Source organism: Helicoverpa zea, chromosome 12 (genome assembly GCF_022581195.2).
Source record: "Helicoverpa zea isolate HzStark_Cry1AcR chromosome 12, ilHelZeax1.1, whole genome shotgun sequence".
NCBI lineage: Eukaryota > Metazoa > Arthropoda > Insecta > Lepidoptera > Noctuidae > Helicoverpa > Helicoverpa zea.
In genome coordinates, this window is record NC_061463.1 from 8391277 (window position 1) to 8410540 (window position 19264).

The following is a 19264-nucleotide window of genomic DNA, read 5'->3' on the forward strand; positions in this document are numbered from 1 at the left end:
AATTAAATGGCTCATATTTTTCTAATAAACGAAATACGGTCCTACCAGCTGGCCATGTGGGATTCTAATGAGCAAATAAACGTTATGAGTAATGAATGACGCACAAAATAGTGAGCATATAGAAAAAGAAAGAGTCTGACGAGTAGTTTTACGTTCTTGAAAATAAACTAGGTAGGTAGTACGAACAAACATGAAACGTCTGTCTACATTTTAGGAAAAATGTAGACATAGACGTCTGTCTACATTTTAGGAAAAATGTAGACATAGACGTTTCATGTTTGTTCGTACTACCTACCTAGTTTATTTTCAAACATTTTAGTAAAAATGTAGACATAACTTTTATGCGTGTTTCAGAAATCAAGATTACATTCCATCTTTGTTTTCATAAACTTAGATTCAAATCCAAATAAACCAGATTACTGTAACAATTTATCTGCGCGTAGCTCGCGATAAAACTTAATAAAAGTTAAAATATTTGTAAGACAATACGCCATGTCTGACCATTTGTCGTAAGGGGCTGGCCCATTATTGTAAGATAAGTCTTTTTAGCTTATCTCAGTAACAATTTCTCGAACACAATGGACGCGACCAGGATTACTTCTAAGTGCTCTGCTACCGACAATTGTATTTAAAGGCTAAACGATTTTACCCTTTTTTGTAGCAACGTTCATTTAACTATAGTTCGGCCATTCAGAGAATGCGTTCCTGACACGTCGCGATTGAACTGACGACGTAACTTTGCAATGGCGTTGCAGTTACGATAAAAATATTTTTGCTGGTTGTTTACCGTTTTAACAATTGAGGAGCATTAAAACAACATTATTATATCAATAATCAATGAATGTTATTACGTCGTCAGTTCAATCGCGACGTGTCAGGAACGCATTCTCTGAATGGCCGAACTATAGGAGAACGGTTTTTAACTGGCTTTGAAATTCTGTGAGGTCGGAGTGAGACGGGTTCTGCTTTAACGTAATTGTATTCCAATGAGGAAGAATTTTACTAGTGTAGGACGTGATAAGTATCCTCTGGATGAATTTACCAATTATGTATTAGAAAATATCGACATTATGTCATAATTTATGTGCTTAATGAAATGAATATAGAAGTAGAGTTCCTAAGCTACATGTACTTAGTGTACCTATAAATAAAAAGTAGAAAGGTCCCAAAGGCTTGTATCATGAGGTCGAGGCATGCCGTGACGTCAGCGACATAGAATTATAGAACCGGTTCCAGAACCTTTCCACTGGAGATGTGTGGGAAATACATGTTGTAGAGAGTACTTGCAATCGCATGCAGCGCAGAATACTGCGGCGTGCACCGCGCCCGGGACCAGGACGGCATACCGCTCAATGAGCAGTCGCCATACGCAGTCGTCACGGAACTAAACTTTCATATTAAGTAAGGTTAGGTCTTTGTGGTAAGGTTGAGAAATAAATAAATAAATAAATAAATAAATAAATAAATATTATGTTGAAACGAGCGACACTCGTCCGACAACTCTACATAACAGCATCTCTCGAGCTGATTGATAACTTAAGAGGCGTTTAACAGTTGCATTGCATCATGGGTTTACGTGGCGGAGCGCGACGGCCGACAACATTCGGTGGCAACGGCCAGCGCTCACACAAGAATTCATTCCGGCCGAGAAGTGTTCGGTTTCAGTCTGGCACGACGAGCGCTCATATTGCATTTAGTATTTATTTATGTATCGGTGGAGCGCAGGTTCTATCGGTGGCGGCGCCGCGGGCGGTGCGGCCCGGGTGCGCGGCCGGGGGGGAGGGCATACTTACTACGTGATTAATCCGCGCCCCCCGCGCCGCTGGGCGCTCCGTACTCGCGCCGGGTTTCCTCGTCCCCGCGCCTCACGGCCACTCACTACGCACGGGGCTCCGCGTAGTGCCGCCGCCAGTCGCAGCGCGACCCGCGCCGACGTCGCACTCCGTTTTGTTGCTTCGTCGTCAGATCGACCCATGATATCATTCATGCTAATCTCCGCCCGTTGATTTTCCTGCCGAGTGACCGCAGTGAAACCGGCGCGCTATACCGCGAGTGCCGAATGTTCGTGGACGTTACGCCCGTGTACTTTTCCATCGGAATCCGAGCGTGCTAAACCAGTTCGGAGTGACGGACGGCGCCTTCCCTCGGATGAGATCTCCGACCGGCGAACGTTGCTGTGACCCGCGGCCTGCGATGCTGCGCCCGTGACCGTCTTGCGACAGTGCCACGAAACGTAAGGATCTGTTAGTTGATTTGGCGACTCGCGTGCACGGGCCGCCTTCCTATTTGCATGGCGCATACGAGTGGATTTTATTTTCGTCTGGGGAGCGGTGTGTGCGTGCGCGCGCGAGTGTGCGGCGCGCGGGTGTGTGCGGCGCGTTTGTGTGCGTGTTCCGCGTCCGTCAGCCGCTGCTCCCTGCTGCCCGCTTTATTTAGGTTGTTTCGGAGCGTGTCGGCAGCTCGGCAGCTCGTTCTGGCGCCTGCCGACACCGCCTATCTGTGTCCTATACCACATACTAGCATTCCTGTCTTGTTCACTCTTACATCTCTCGTACGTCAACCTTGAAACTGATTACAAGATCCAGTAAGGAAAAAGCCTTTAACAACGTAACCATGTAAGAAACGACCATCTCTACCAAATGACACGAGTTGAGTTTCAACGTAATCATTACTTTATGATAAAACACCGGTAGCATTTTGGTGTTAACGAGTTTTCGTATCTGGCAACTCAAGGCATGAAAATAAGTTAAACCGGTCTTATTATTATGTCACTATGTTGGCAACATTATTATTTTCCACTATTCATTCCATGTCAATGATCTTAGAACAATGCCACGGAATATCTGAGCATGTGCAGTTTTGACACTTTGTACTCTGACGATGCAGTTTTATTTACCTGCAAGTGAGTTGGAGCTAACAGCTTGAAGTGCACGTGATAGCTTGTCTTGTAGTATCAGCTAATTAGCCAGTGATTGAGTGTAATGTATTGATGTTCTACTATCTGACACGACCTTTTAGATTAGTGTCACGACGCCTCATGTGATGCGCGATTTTTATTTACCTTTTAGAATGATATTGAAAATGTAGAGACTGCTAAGTGAATACAAATCTATCATTGTCAATATCACAGCTTTTCACTGTAAATTTTCTAGTTTTACATGTAAAATTGAGAGTTCAGCCTCCTATAATACCTATACTAATAGGTACTTAGTAAGAACGTACTAAAAGATGCAGAAGCCTCAGTAATACAAAGGTGAAAGTTTGTGAGTGTGTGTATATTTGTTACCTCTTCACGCGCAAACAGCTGAACGGATTTTGATGAAATTTTGCAGGCATAGGGCATAATACATCGAACTAACGTTTAGGCTAGGTAGTTTTTATCCGGGTGCGGCAAGTAGTTCCTTTAGGACGCGGGTGAAAAAGGACTATAGGTAGTACAAATACTTACTACCGACCTATTTTTGTGATAATGATGCATGTATCGACAATGTTGTTATTTTTATATTGTTAGAAACAAGAAAGATTTGTCACTTGTTGAACCAACTGCGTGTTCCAAGAAAAAGTAATCAGCTTGTATACATATACAACAGTAGGTATTGTACTAATTATCTTGTGCTGTGTAACCGCAAGCATACGTGTTGTAATTGCGGGAATTATAGTACAAATCAATAATTAACTTAAGTAATTAATATCGATACAAATAAAGGCATTGTATTGATTGTCCGGACCACGCTTAGCTGGGGATATTATCGTTAAATAATTATTGTGACAAGACGATAATGTCGTTATCGGTTAAATACAATGCACCATTTTCAATAATTGATGAGTTAAAATTAGAACAAGTAGGAAAAGTACAAGTGGGCAGTTGGGTCGCACGATAAACTCCGACCCCGACTGTACTCGCTGTACGCAATACTCGGTACTACCGCTTATTAATATATCTTACTTGACAGATAAACGTGACGGCATAACTAATAGTAATTATTACTAAACGCAAAGTTATCTCAATGTCCTACTATGGAAAGCAATTTAATTTGATTGGAATGGTGCTCTGTGATACCTAATAGCTCTGTATTCTTAACTACAAACTATCTTTAAGACAGTCAGGGTTTGTGCTGAGACAAATTAAATTTATTTACACACATAATAAACGTAACCCTTACTGTGTAAATAAGTCATAAAGAAAAAACGTTAAATGCATTTATAGATAAAAAATAATAAAACGTGTAAGTAAACGCTATGTAACGTTTGACGAAAACGATGACGCAAAACATTTACAAGACGGATGATATTGGAAAATCCTAAGATAAACCGTTAGTATATCTACCCAAACGTGACAGTGTTGTATTGAAACATGTCAATTAAGACCCGACCCGATATCGTCAAAACATGCGTATGAGCATTGAGCAGCCAATTATGTGACAGTCGATAAAATTCAGATGCAGTTCTTTCAATACCTGAAAACAGTGTTGCATTTATCTTTAGTGTTTACAAAGTCTAATGGAATTACCATGTTGTATTTTTGTTAATATTATAACAGCTACGATAAAAAAACTGTTGTATTTAAAAGAGTCGAATGTATATTGTTCCAGGGAATGTTTAAATAGATGTTAATAGATCATAACGTTGTCGTAGACGGCGGCTACGATGCGTAGCGCACTGTAATATCTTCTCGTTTCAAGCAGCCGAGTTTACTTAAATGTATTTATAGAACGTGCTTTCTTAACCTGCTACGTTTATGACTTCAAGTGAACTTAATTATAACCCAAGTAACATAACGTTAACGCTTAATCGTAACTTAACAACTAAGCATTTTCGTAGCTCGCGTAGGCCTAAAATTAAAAGTTATGTGTTCCGTAAAACAGTTAGACTTTCCTCACTTATTTTTTTAGAATGTTACTTCATCAATCGTTACCTCAGCTTAAGAAGCCTCAAAAAGTTAATGTATGAGATAACTTTTTGTTCAATTAAGTAACGCACTTTTCTAACTTTTGAGCAGAAAGTAATTTTGTGTGGGCGGCGCCGGCGGCTGCTGTTAACCTTTATCTTGCTAATACGTAATCTGTTTTTATAAATAACGACAGTTTGTTAACAATTCACAGTTTATTATGAAGGGTAGTCCCTTCTCAGGTAAATAGACAGTTAAGCCCCACTTGAAGGCACAAAAGGGGTTGTTTGGGAAGGTTTTAAACCAGAATAGTTTTGAAATCATATAATTTCGGTTTTCTGAAATGATCTATTCATGCTTGCTCTGTGGTCTTAGGTGTAAGCTAAACATTATTTTGCTAAGCCATCTGGTTCAATGAATTAGTGTGCTTGATTTTCAGCCAGTTTCTTCATCAAAAGTTAAAGCCATAGTAAAAGTCAAAGTAATGTCTAAAGTAAAAGCAACGGTCAAATTCAAATTTTCTATTAGTTTTGCTGTCACTTTAGCCTTGAAAAAACGAATTTGACCGTTACTTTTACTTTAGACATTACTTTAACTTTTACTTTTGATGAAGAAACTGGCCGTTAATATGTTAATATCTTTTCTACTATCCTAAACCAAACGATTTTAAAGAATAATCAGTTTCAAACAGCAAAGTGACTCAATTGAACCAAACAGTGACTTACGAACCTCAGAACCAGATTCATAAAAAATCAGTCCGACATTTGGGAACCACATTTGGGACTTAAAAGTCCGTTGTACTACCTGTTTTCTAAAAACCTGACCTCTTTAATATTCTTGTGGAACAATGTCATTATTTTAGTGTAGTTTAAAAATATATATATAGATACTGGTTACAGCTAACTACGCAGTAAATGTTAAGTCTCTTTTCTAGGAAGCTGGTATTAATAAACAAGTAGGCATAGTAAGCATTAAGATTTGCATAATATTGCTCTTATCTTAGCTTATAATAAGATAAGCCACGACATCACGCAGGTGTTCTAAAAAAGAATTTATATCAACCCAATTATCCGTGAAAAATAGAATTAGGTACCTATGTGGATTTATTATCGCTCGGATATTTTATTAAATGATAGCGTCATAAAAGATATATATAGATAGATATATAGATTAATTATAAAAGATATGATCACAAATACTATAAATGAATGACCATATAAATAAGTACTACCTAATAGGTACTTTACCTATCTACTTATGCAAGAACACGAAAGAAAAACGAAACTTGCGCTTATTGCATATATCTATGAACCTGATATGAACGAACAGGAGATTATTATTAATGACCAGCAACTTCTGTATTCTCGATGCATGCTTAGTAATCGATTTCGTCCTGTATCGGTAATTTTATACATAACATTAACCTGTCATGCATATTTCTGATCTATAACGTGTTATTACTGGCACGTATTAACTAAGTTACCGTTATACTAGTGGTAAGGGTGCATGATACCTATTAAATAAACGAGGACCATTTGTCAGATAACAAGCGGCGGTTGCAAAGAAAACAAAGAGATATCGTAGCTTGTGTCACAGATAGTGTTACACACGCACACATAGCGAATGTTATGTGCACGTCGGCAGTGCGCTAGTGTGCGTTGTTATCAGGCAGCGAGCTACTGCCCGCCTACGTCGATATCAGCTGTATTAGCCACGATAATACCTGGCATACCTGTATTCGTATGCACACGTTTTATTTTTGTACATAGCCACATGTATGTAAGTATATAAATAGTTAACAGACATGAATGAACGCTACGTTTCAACTGTACATAAAACAACATGTAAATAATGATCGCTACAAAATTGTGCTCAAGCTTCGTCTGATTAGTTTGTTCATGAGATTTAAAGCAAGATGTTTCATTGTATTTAATAGAGGTACCTGAGCGATATTCAAAGGAATTGAGAATCTAGAACATACGTACGTTTCTTTACTTACATTATAAAGCAAAGATCAGTCCACTAGGAAATTAAATAACCATCTTTTGTTATCTGTCGATAATTTTATAGCCTTAGCGATGTAGGCTGAAGGCCTCCCTATCTAAAATATAGACTGATCTATCACATAGTTGAGGTGATGCTTAGATAAACAGAAATGTCATTATTGTAAGTTGTAATGCATATTAGAACCTACTTGGAAACCGAATGATACATGCTATTATGAATTTAACGTTATTTTTCCATCAAATTTTGATAACTATTAGAATAAATAAATAACTACATATCTTCTTTATAATTCTAGAAAAAGTAATAGATAATAACTGATTATATATAGAATTAAGGCTAATTTATATATAAATGGCTGTTTTTTCTACAAGTACGCATTAGATTAAACTTTGTCCTGGTTTATCCATATTCATTAAATAATATGATCTGAATAGACCTACCGGTTTACACCAAATGAATAAAGGTGATACCAAAATATGAATTAGGTAGGTACCTACAAAACAAAGGAAATCCGACGATCCGTAAATAGAGCGCTTGGTATTTAGTCGCATGAATACAAAATAACAATGAATATAATATTCACTTCATAAGTATTTTACAGAGTAATATAACAAATTAAATTTAGCAAGCAATATGAGGAAGGATGTTGTTTTTCAAGCAGAAATAAATACCATAGCATTATTTTTATTTGGTTGGAAATCCGAGAAACGTTAGCATCAAAGTGGATTTCCATTCCTACGCCTGTATTATTTATTATTATTAATTAATAGGTACACATGTACGCTAAGTATTGTTATTCCTATTGGTAAACCACTAATTAAGGCGGCAACAGCAATAACATTCTACTTAAAGCCTACACTTTGATTAACCGTGATTAACATAATGAATTGGCTGTTATTTATATATAGGAATTACTCAGCATTGCAATACTCGTCTTTATTATTAACAATATTGATAAATTATAAATTGTAACCACTTATCAAGTTGGTGTTTGTAATTAAATGGTATAATGCATAAAAATGCTAAATACAAATACCAAAATGGTACCTTGCTATACATATTCTGATGCACTAATAGTGTACGTATTTAGAAACATTATCTGTAGTAGTATTTATGTAAATAATGTGCTTTCGCTAGATCCAGACTGACTCGTTGGTCTACTAGTGGACGCAAGCAAAGTGCTCTTGGGATTTTCCACACGGAATTTCTCAATAGGAACCCGGAATTTGCATTTATGCCTGGTATTGTCAATATTAGCTCCACGGCAAATATTCTACCATCGAATTAGAGTATGTTTAAAATCCGTTTATTCGGGGAATAACAGGCACGAAACTTATGATAATGATATCATTTTATGTCTCTTTATGTCGCTCTAAAAATACACAGCCGTTTGAAAACTTCCTTGCTATAAAATACATAAAAAAGATAATACAATAGGTGCATAATTAGCATATATCATGCAAGTAGTGTGAACTCACAATACCGATCATGTTAAAGAATCGTTCTCACGAGCGTAAGAAGTTGGTGTCTTATTGCAATATGTAAACAAGCAAAGAGGTTAGTCTCGGTGTTTCACGTTACGGAGACGCCGCGCAGTCATCTGCACTTCTTTGTTATCATATCGATGTTACTCGACCCCACGCAGGCGAGAACATGGCTCACACTTGGTTACTAAGTCACTAATATAGAGCATTCAAAAAATAGACACGTGTTGCTGGGGTGATTATTCGCCCACTTCTCTTCCTAGCAAAAACATATTATAGGAAGTGGTGAAGGGTGGGTGGTTTGGTCGCTATTGTTTTGGCTCTTTTATTTCAAATCTATCGATTCTATGTTTTAAATATAACACGAGATAGGAAGCTATCGGACGTAAAGTACCAAGTTTTTTTTTTCTCTGTATTCTGGATCATTCTAGATCACTGTCAACTCTGTATATTGTATTATTCATACAGATAATAGAGTTCGGAGAAGGGTCTAGTAATCAGAAGCCCGCAAATCAAATCTATTATTTCCTGAAAATTATTTCAAGGGAATAATTATTCTTAATAATGGATTTATAAAATATTAACGATGAACCTGCTTGTTCTGACATTAAATACGGACATTTCCCACGGGATTCCCACGCAGTTGAAGTAAAATCGTAAGAAACCTGTATAACTAGTTAATGAAATTGATATCTATCTTTAATACACAGAACTACATACAGTTATATCAGCTACGCAATTTTACAAAGATCGTATCAATAATGTCGTATTGAATTAATGTAAACACGTTACAAAATGAAAAACGGAAAGTACCAAGCGGACAATTATCTTGTAAATGAACGTAAGTTTTAATAATATTCAGCGAAGGTAGATAGGTACTCGTTATATCGAGGAAAATTAGCATATTTCATAGTATTGTCACGAGCCACTGCTCAATGGAGACAGCGCAGATATTTGTTTAACAAAAAGCTGAACGACGACTTTTAATCACGAGCTATTTCTGGTTCAACTGAAACAATGAAAACCGTGAAACAATTTGCATTTAAATAATATACATTACAAACACACATTGTTGCAAGGTAAACAATGATTATATTAAAGGGTGTTGTTTGTCAACACGGCCCTTGCACAGTAGGATGTTTGTGCTGTTACCTTCGTCTCGACCAATGTATACATCTGCAAACAATAGTTCCCGACTATTATATTACTTTCTTTATCGATGGACATGAAAGGTGATAGACCTCATGTAGGAACTACGCCTCACATTGAACCCAAACATCCTTTTAACTATCAACATGTTTTTTAATCGTTGTCATTAATCTACGCTAGTTTTCACATTAACTAATTACAGATATGAATTGTGACCCGATAACGTCTCACATAGGTACGTCATTGAATTTATTTATAGGTGATAATTAGTAGACAGTGGGACTTAAATTAGATACTTATATAAAAAACATTATTGTGTCAATTGGTCTGATAGGTACCTATTTCCAAAAACGATTGAGAGGTATAGGAAGGTAAACAAGGAAACAATAGAATTATTATTTACTAAAATGCTAAATAACTCATGTCATTAGGTACTGAAACGGATACTGAATTTTCATATAAGATCTATGTAATATTTCATATTTCGTGGACTCACGACGGGTTATTAGGTACTCTGGAGTACCTTGACATTAACTGCCTAGACTAAATACTGAAATTAACTTGAATTGGCATTGAAATGAAATACATAGGTATTTCGCTCTAAGGATTTTTTGGAGAAACCATGGATCTTGTTTCAAAAAAGGTATCCAATTAGCCAAAGGTTATTGTGATTTTCAAATAAACAATAAACACATTTAAGCTGAATTATTAGGTATCTATTTCTGCTCATTTATTTGCTTAAACTGGTAGGTACTCATCTAAGTTGTCATGGGGTATTCCCGGAGTATGGTATTATCCGCAATGACATTCAATTGTGAATTATTATATTTATTATTGATATAGGTACAATAAAAGGACTTTGGTCTCAATGTAGCAGCTCTAGATTCAAACAATATAATTCAGTACCATGTCGCAGTTTCTAAAATGACCATGCTGTAACAGAAAAAACTACCACTTTTTAGAATGAAAAATTGTAAGCTTCAATTCTTTTTGTCGTATTTACACGTGTTTAGAATATACAGGAATGAATTTTATCCAGTGCGCAAACTTTGTCAACTTATAGTTAAATAAGTTTTATAGATACGTATATTTTTATTTTGTAGTGTTTTAGTACAAAAAAGAAATTGATATTGATATCGAAAGATATTTATTTTGTAACCGATAGTACGGTCACAGTCGTCATAGTATGCACGGCAGCAACGCGAAACCGGTTTACTGACGCGAGCTCCGCTCGGCTCGCGTAAGAATAGTTGGTATCCATATTTTGCTGATTTAAGGGCGGACAAAACAATGAAAAATTTTTTTTTACTGATGATGCAGATATGTTCTGTGAACGATTCTGGACCACCAGTTTTTTTTGCGCACTGCTTAAAATTCATTCCTGTATTTTTATCCTAACAGATTTATTCGAAACTCACTTGATCGATGCTGTTGACCCGCCAACTCCTTGTGACACTAGTCCTGTCTAAAAATACAACTAACCTCTTTTTGCTTGAATATTTTAACATCGACCTCTCGATGTTTCTCCATGTTGAAGCATGTTGCCAACGGCTATATTTTCTGATAAAACTTACAACAGCCAACTTTTCGGCTGTTATTCCGCAGGTTCTATTTAAGCAGGTCTGCACGTGGAAGATCATTTTGTGCCTAAATATATTTTGAGGTTATTTTCATAAGTGAGTCTGCTACCATTTTGGCAGTCACTATGGTTGTGCCCGTTAATGCTCAATGAAAAAATTGGATAGTAAGAGTGATTAGGCTTTAGTTGCTGGTTACATTCACAACTCGGTCTAATCAATGGGTCGGCAGCGCCCGCGCACCGGTTACGTCACAGCTTTCGCGGGTACACTGTAGTAAGATGTTGCGAAATACGCCACTTATGCAAGAAGCACGATACGCAAATACGCCAACTGAGCGAATGTTGCATGCACCGTGTTAATATGTTACTGCATTGCAGTTTTACCTTCTGGCTGAAGAAACACACGTTGATTTGTTTCATGCTCGCCACTTTATACAAATATTTATTTTTTATCTACACCTTTTTTTATCGATCTCACAGAGAGGAAGTTTAGGTTGCTGAAAAACTGCTTTAAATCTCAAAGTTTTCATGAAACTCTCATATTTCGGTATCAAAGAGCCAATTTATTAACTGACGGCTTCAGCTTCGACATAATTCGAATTCAACCTTCACGATTTCAGAGGCTTTCAAAAATATAGATACTGCGCCTACAAATCTATTAAGTTTCGCAATATTTTTTGCGATCTAAACTCTCAATCACCTTTACCTTTATCAATAAACCGCTGATATCTATAAGATATCGATTATAAATTTGCGTAAAACATTATCTTTTTCCCTGTTATTATTACTACAAATTTCATTATTGTTCTTGGAATACTGACACTGAATATGGTATTTTTGTACGCAATCTTATCACAATAGAAATAATATCTGATTAATGTGCCTGAATTTTAATTAAGACGAAAATACTTGGCTTATTTCAGTATTAAATACTATAGGTATATACTTTACTAAGAAAACGTTGGTGTAATAAATTACTTATTGTTGATTCTTGTAGATAAAAAAATATCGAATAGCAATGTTTCCTTATGTATGTTATCATGAAATATTTTTATATCGCATACCTATATTATCTTCATGTAAATCTTAAAAGTCTTCTGACGTGCTATGTAGTCTTCTGACGTTAGTAACTTATCAAAGATCATGTTTTGCACTTAAATGACAACTTTAGGGAAGTATACACACTGATTATTATGTATCAATACATTGATCAATCCTTCAAAAGTACTGCGGCCGAAGACAGGATAGTTGAACCCACGTCTTATTCTACACAAAATCCCTATATGAAAAAGGTATATAAGCCTTGTTGCTACCTCATTGTAAACAAGTCTAGCTTGAAACATAAACACTAGGTATATAAGTTGGAAGTTAACAAGAAAGGAGATACCCCATCGGTTCTCATTTATGGAAAGCTGGTAACTGTAATGAACAGTATATTAGACAAGACACATGCAATCATGTGTATACTATCCATATTATGCAAGGTAAATGAGTTTCTAACGATACGTTACGACACCGCCGTAATGGATTCAACTTCGACCTTAGAAAGGCATTTTGCATAACGAGTTAACTTCAAGTAAAAAACGCAGTTTTCATGATTAAACACGTGCACTGTCTTATCTGGGATTTAAATGTCACTCACGTTTTAATGCACCAGTGTGCATGCATAAGTATTATCGAAAACTGCATCGGTTCACTCAATGTTGTTTATTTATGTTTTCTATCACAGATATATTTATGAGCCACTTTACATTTGAGGATCAAAGTAAGTTTAGGTTGTTGTTATATTGATTTCTGCTGCAATAGTCCAAACCTTTACGAGAACTTATTTCCTAGAGAATAATATTTTAAGTTATCATGAGAGGATTCAATTACTTGATCAAGCAGAGGTTGAAAGACATGGTAGAGTAGATATGGTTTCGCTTCTAAGAACAATGAGATCAAGTTATAAAGTGTAAAAATAAACATATTTTCATTCAGTCCGTAGCCTCAACATCTACGGTTTCTTGTATAATCACAAACTTCCAATACGTAATTTATCGTCTGAGAAAAAATGTGAATACCTTTATTATCGTTATCGATTATGACATCAATTTACATAAATGCCTATACCTGCATTATTTATCACTGATATCAATGATGGTTCTGATAACCTCAGTGTAAATTTCCCCGATATGTATACTTTTATCGATTTTTCAGCAGATATAAATAGTATTCTCGTATTACATGCGTGCGATACGATACTGCTGAAGCCTATTAGCCGTCGGCTGGAGAATGTTACGACGTACACTATTCTAACTTGTTGCTTGTCGTCCTTCGTAGACAGTTCGATTTATTACAGCAACATAAGATGTTGTTTGAATTCCAATCTCTATCTTCAAATTAACTAATTTTAGGATAGTTTTTTGTCGCTGCTTAGCTATTCATAATAACCCGTCTTGAATTCCATGAATTGCTTGATAAGTAAATAACACACTTGTAGTGCTGGCTGCTTTACATTGCAAAACCATCTGAATGATCAATTAATTCTCGGAATGTGTGGGTTTGAAATCGGCTTGTCTTGTATAAGATGTAGTAGGCTTGTAGTGTGTGTATATAATATAGTGTGGTGTGCATGTGAGGCTGTGTTCACGGTTAGTTAGGCGGCGGGCTGGAGCGCGATGTGGCCGGTGCGATAGGCAGCGGCGGCCTTGCGGCGGCCGCGCCAGCCTCGCACGTGTACGTGTGAGCGTGACGTCAGCCGCACGCACCGCAACACACGTTCAAGTTCAATGTTGCCTATTAATTTTACCGTGCCTTACCACCAACCAGCACTGGCAATAATATCCAAATGTAATAGAGCGCTCGACAAGGACGATACGTCTACTAAGGCTATTGATAAAAACCTTGCCTCTGACTGGCCGTTTAGAAAGGTGAAAACTAACTCGCACCACGCATATTTAGTACGCTGTGAATCGTTCGTTTCCTGAGCTGGCTTTCGATGTGTTTACACAACATATTTACGCTCTCGAATCCCAGTATTGCCGATTCTGACTAACGTTTTGAAAACAGCGAGTTGCATCTTCCTCGGTCCATTGACAGAGGGTTCTTCCTCGAAGAACGCGTGCGCATGTATCAACAAGCACATAGCAGTGGTCGCTGGCGTTTCGTGGCGTGTGCCTCCATTGTGACGTCAGCACACATCCGCGTGCGACGCTCTCACTTCCAAATATTTATTATTTACTCTTCCAACTGGCAACGCACCTTGTTTCTACGCCGACCTCGGCCGACAGACCTTTCTGTTGATAATTTGAATTAAAAACTTCTTATTGGTTAATTGATTCTATTTGTAGAGCATCTAAAAAGTGATAAAGGTAGTATTTCTTGTTTATTGGGTGATTCTTCATCCGTGTTACTTGTCAATGCTATCGCTAGTTAATCGTTTTACAAGTACCATCGTAACTAAATCGCTTGTTGTTTTTTGTCAGCGAGGTACGATTATGGTCAATTAGTTTGAACACGAAGCGATATCAGCTCGTCCTAGTGCACAGTGGCCGGTGTGTGAGCAGTTTATGTCTGTTGTCTTACTAAGTCAATGTGTGTGTACCTACGTGACCGGCACGATATCGGCACAAGTTTATCGCTGATTATGTCTACCTACTTAGTTAATTACGAAATATCTATTAATCGCACTCGGTCAAGTGGAAATATAAGCGGCATTTCCGTTTATAATAAATCTCAAAAAATATCTAGCTATTAACTTATTCCATAAGGAAACTAAATAAAAAGGAAAAACTGATCCATCTCTACAAGGTAACTGTGACAGTGATATAGGCGGACGGCTTATTACAAAAAGACCTAGAGAATAGATTAAAGTGAACAATGCTGCTATTCATCATGGGATTCACAGAACTTGAAACACTTATTAATAAGAAGACTATTCAAGTGCGCAGCCTTCAATCACAGAAGAGATTATAGTTCGTAACACTGCAATAGCTAGGCCATCGCTATACAGACAAAAACAAAACGTGGCCGGCTGTAAAAAACGATGGATTGTCGTCAAAGATCCCTGGCGGGTCAAATGATCTTAACACGGGTCACTCGATAGAGCTCAGTTGGCAACAACAGCTGTTACAGGCATTATCTTATCAGCCCAATGCCGGTTAAACAAACAACCAAGCGATATTAAGCTCTGGCCGAATTCACTCGAATTAACCCGGGAAGTGCACAAACATACGACTGATAACAAGGTAATATTCACTGGATAGTCCACTGTTTGTTTTTCAATCAACTTTAAGTACCTTGATACAGTAAATGGGAAGATATCGAAACAACAAATCAGGAGTTTATTAGTTATATAACGCGACAAAGGGCAGGGACCTTTTCAGTTTGGAATTTTCCAGAATAAAGACTGAATTAATAAGATGTTTACATTATTGTAGTGTCATATTTTTGTATCATGTTGCCTACATAAGACCATACACGTGCCTCCAAGAGATCTATTTTAATAAAACCGAACTTATAAACATTGATAACAATATTTGTTTTCAGTGCAGATAAATTGGAAATTGTTAAAAAAACAGCGTGATAACACGTTTCTGTATACTGTGTAAACTTCTTTTTAAAAATAAATATGTTAAGTAGATAAGATCATGTTTAAAAAATACGGAATCAATCAAAGTTGTAGTATTTATCATTTAACCTTGGTTTGTCTTTGAGCCGAATTATTGAAAGTTTACTCCGATATTTTTGAGATGCGCATGACCTCGTTCTATGCAAATGTGTTATTATCAGGAATGTCGCTCTATGGTTAAGTAGGTAACGATATGGTAGCCAATAAACAAATGAGAAATAACGCGAAATAACCTCTCACACTTCACTGGCGAGTAACGTAGCAATTAAGATACCTTCTCGAAATTTCTCCGAAGTCCTATCGGAGCGAAGAAGTTGAAAGTCCATTTAAGACACGTGTGTAAACAGTTTGGTACCTATTCGGATTTTGTGTTACCATGTAAACCTGATTCAAGTGAGCATTTTGCAAGCTCAATTAAAACCACAAAATGCACAACAGCATAATAATAATCTATTACGTAATGCGGTATCCGATGAATAGGCTTACTCATAAGTTCCGTTTGCTAATCACAAATGGCAACTATGTTTGGTACGTATACAAAGACTTTTATGGCGACAAGGCCATTATAAATTGAATTTGGCATTTGATAATCACGTCGGTTTGTGTCGCTGCGGGTGCCGGAGTGGCGGCCGATCAATGGTAGTGGCGCGGCCGCAGTCACTGCTGCTTAGCATACAATCGATGGTAATTCCTCCTGGCAGGTTAGTCACGCGGCCACTAAGATCTGCTCTTTATATTCAAGGGACGACGGCGTTAGCCTACGCGTGTAACAATCACGAATGGAATCTAAATAGAGAAGCAATAACTGTTCACACGAGGTCAGCATCGATATGTTTGCAAATATATTGCGAAATAGGACACGCAAACAGTTTATAAGGCGAGTCATTTATCAACTTACTTTCTACTGTTTAGAACTTGCGACCAACAACGTTTCATGAGAATATTTATAGATATATTAGGTGTTACTCGTATAATACTTGAATATTTGTGTAGCAAACATAAAACAAAGCTTTTAATTAACAACAATCTGAGTGACAGATAACTGTGTGACCTTTGAAGAATTGACAATAATTGTTATTAACAAGACTGTGTGTTTACATAGACTGGTGTAGGTTACTATATCTATCGGACTCCTAGATACAGACATGTAGACAGTACAGCGATTGTTTATTGACGCGTGAGGAATGAACGGGGGAGCTTGGTGTCCCCGGCAGCCGGCCAGGGAAAGCACTTGGCATTTTGGCACAAACAGCGTCTATTGAGCATTGACGCGACGCTTTGATTGATGCCCGCTATTCTCGGATAAGCGTGCTTATTATCCGAAAGTGTTTGGCAGCCGGACACGATATTCGCGACATTGTGAAGAGGACTCACGCTTTTAATTAACGAATGTTATTTACTGCACGTTCAGTTTACATTCGGCTTTTCAGTTTATTGTGATATTTTTTCAAACGCACAAAAGTTTTCTAACTAAGTTAGTGTTACATTCGTATAGTCTGAATACATTTGTCATCCTACCTTAGGGTTCGGTATGGTATTACATAAGAGCATTTATCGCACAGTTTTCGGATAGTAGGTACTAAATGTACACTATACAGTTTTCGTAGCGAATTTTCATAGTGAATCCAAGAATACCTCTGATAGAATAATTTTCCTGTAAGTAAGGTTCCTACTAGGGAAAGTTGCAGTAGATATTTTCCAGATTAAATGAGTTTTTGTTTGTAGGGATATAAATAATAAGCCTTCATTAATCATGAGTGAACCATCGCTACCTAAATAGGTAAATAAATAGAGCATTATTATCGTTACATGGTGTTTTTGAATTTAATGACCATATCATTAAAGCATATCTGTAAACACTCATTAAATGGACGAAAGAGGAAAACGTTTGTTTATTAGGCATTAGCTTAAACGGCTTATCCAGAAATAAAATGGATTATTCGTTTAATTTCCTTTAAACTTGGCCCCAATTAACCTATAGGGATACATTTAGTATTAAATACCATGATAATAAAGCTGAACTATCATACATTCACAATCTGAACCGAAACAAAGTCAAGAGAAAAACAAGCATAGGTATTATTGTTTTTATATGCTTAGGAACTAACATCTGTCTATATTATTTTTCTGGTATTCACAGAATATGATACCTACTTATCAAATATTTGATTAAATATTCAATGGGTGTTCTGATAAATCAATGCCTGATAGATAACTATCTTTTAATGAATAACCTGAATATGTTAAACTAATATCAGAAATTAAATAAGCAAAGTATCGCAAGGCCATCAGGTTTAAGTTGTATTTCAAGCTAAAATATTTATTCATATTTTCTGAAGCTCCATAATATTATATCAGGTTTATTTTGTAACATGTCCACGCAACATTATTACAGGTTGTTAGAAGACTTGAGACTGTGAACTCAGCAATTTTGTTATTTATTAATTTATGTTAAGAAAGTTGAAACGTGCCACTCCTGAAAGTGGTTCGTAGAGTTCTGCTCTTCTAAAGAAATACATTGTAAGTCCGGCAGCATGTAGGTATGCATGGAAGTTCCATAAACCGTCCGAGACGGGAGCGCGCCGATTGCGTCAGTCGCACCCGATGATTGATTATACCAGATTTTAACGCCGAATAACTCTCAAATAAATCAGCTTTATTTTAATCGATCAGCATTTCGTGGCCTTCACATTGCCCCCTAACGAGTCTATTCCAAATGAGTTAGCGGCTCACGGCTCCAACAACACACAGCTATGTGGACGACCTTTACAATTTTATTACTTCAAAATCGTTGAATACCAGATAAGATAGTGTTCGTTCATGAAACGCGTGACTTGATGTTATATAATTAGATATAACATTTCACTATTTGCGAAATCGGATATTTTATCATTCACAAACAAGTTATATTAATTAATTAATTATCGCTTTATTCCGTAAAGTTGATGTAGTAATCTTTTCATAATAATATCGGTATTAAGGTTTTGTCTTCATTATTCAAATATTTGAGTGGACAGCGAACTCAAAAGCCAACTCAGAAATTCATTCTCTGAATGTTGAGTGTTCATAATTTATCAAGATATTGATCAGTACATAACTGTTAGTTTGAAAATGTCCTTTATTCTGGTGAGAATTGCGCATGCTTACCTGTAGTTTGTCTGGTTATTATTTTTGTTTTGTTTCTCATTTCACACGTCAGTATCCGCGCTAAAGTGGCTCTACAAGTATTTTTACTTTTGTCATAACACGTAAAAGCTATTCTGAGTGGCGATGTCGGTAGGCTGTGAACCGTACATTTTTACGGTTCAACTACTTTATTTTCGCCGTTATAAAGGATCAATGGAAATTTTGAGTCAGGGGAGCATTTACTGTGGTGCCAGTATTGATGTCACGCTCTGCCGCTCGGGATCCTTACCGAATATAGCAGCCAATCGCAAAACTTATGAATTAATTCACTGATCTAAATGATATAAAGATTATTCATTGCATTTAATACACGGACATTATGCAAGCATCGCTAAAACTGTTTAACCAACATTTTTTAT

General features: G+C 36.8%; 1 protein-coding gene across 1 annotated transcript in view; it reads left to right on the forward strand.

Moving 5' to 3' along the window:
- Positions 1-1673: 1673 nt before the first annotated feature.
- Positions 1674-19264, forward strand: part of LOC124634959 (ataxin-1-like) — a 31146-nt gene continuing 13555 nt past the window's right edge. The window contains exon 1 of the mRNA XM_047170661.1: positions 1674-2233. The gene's annotated coding sequence lies outside the window, so the exon portion shown is untranslated. The remainder of the gene's footprint in view (positions 2234-19264) is intronic.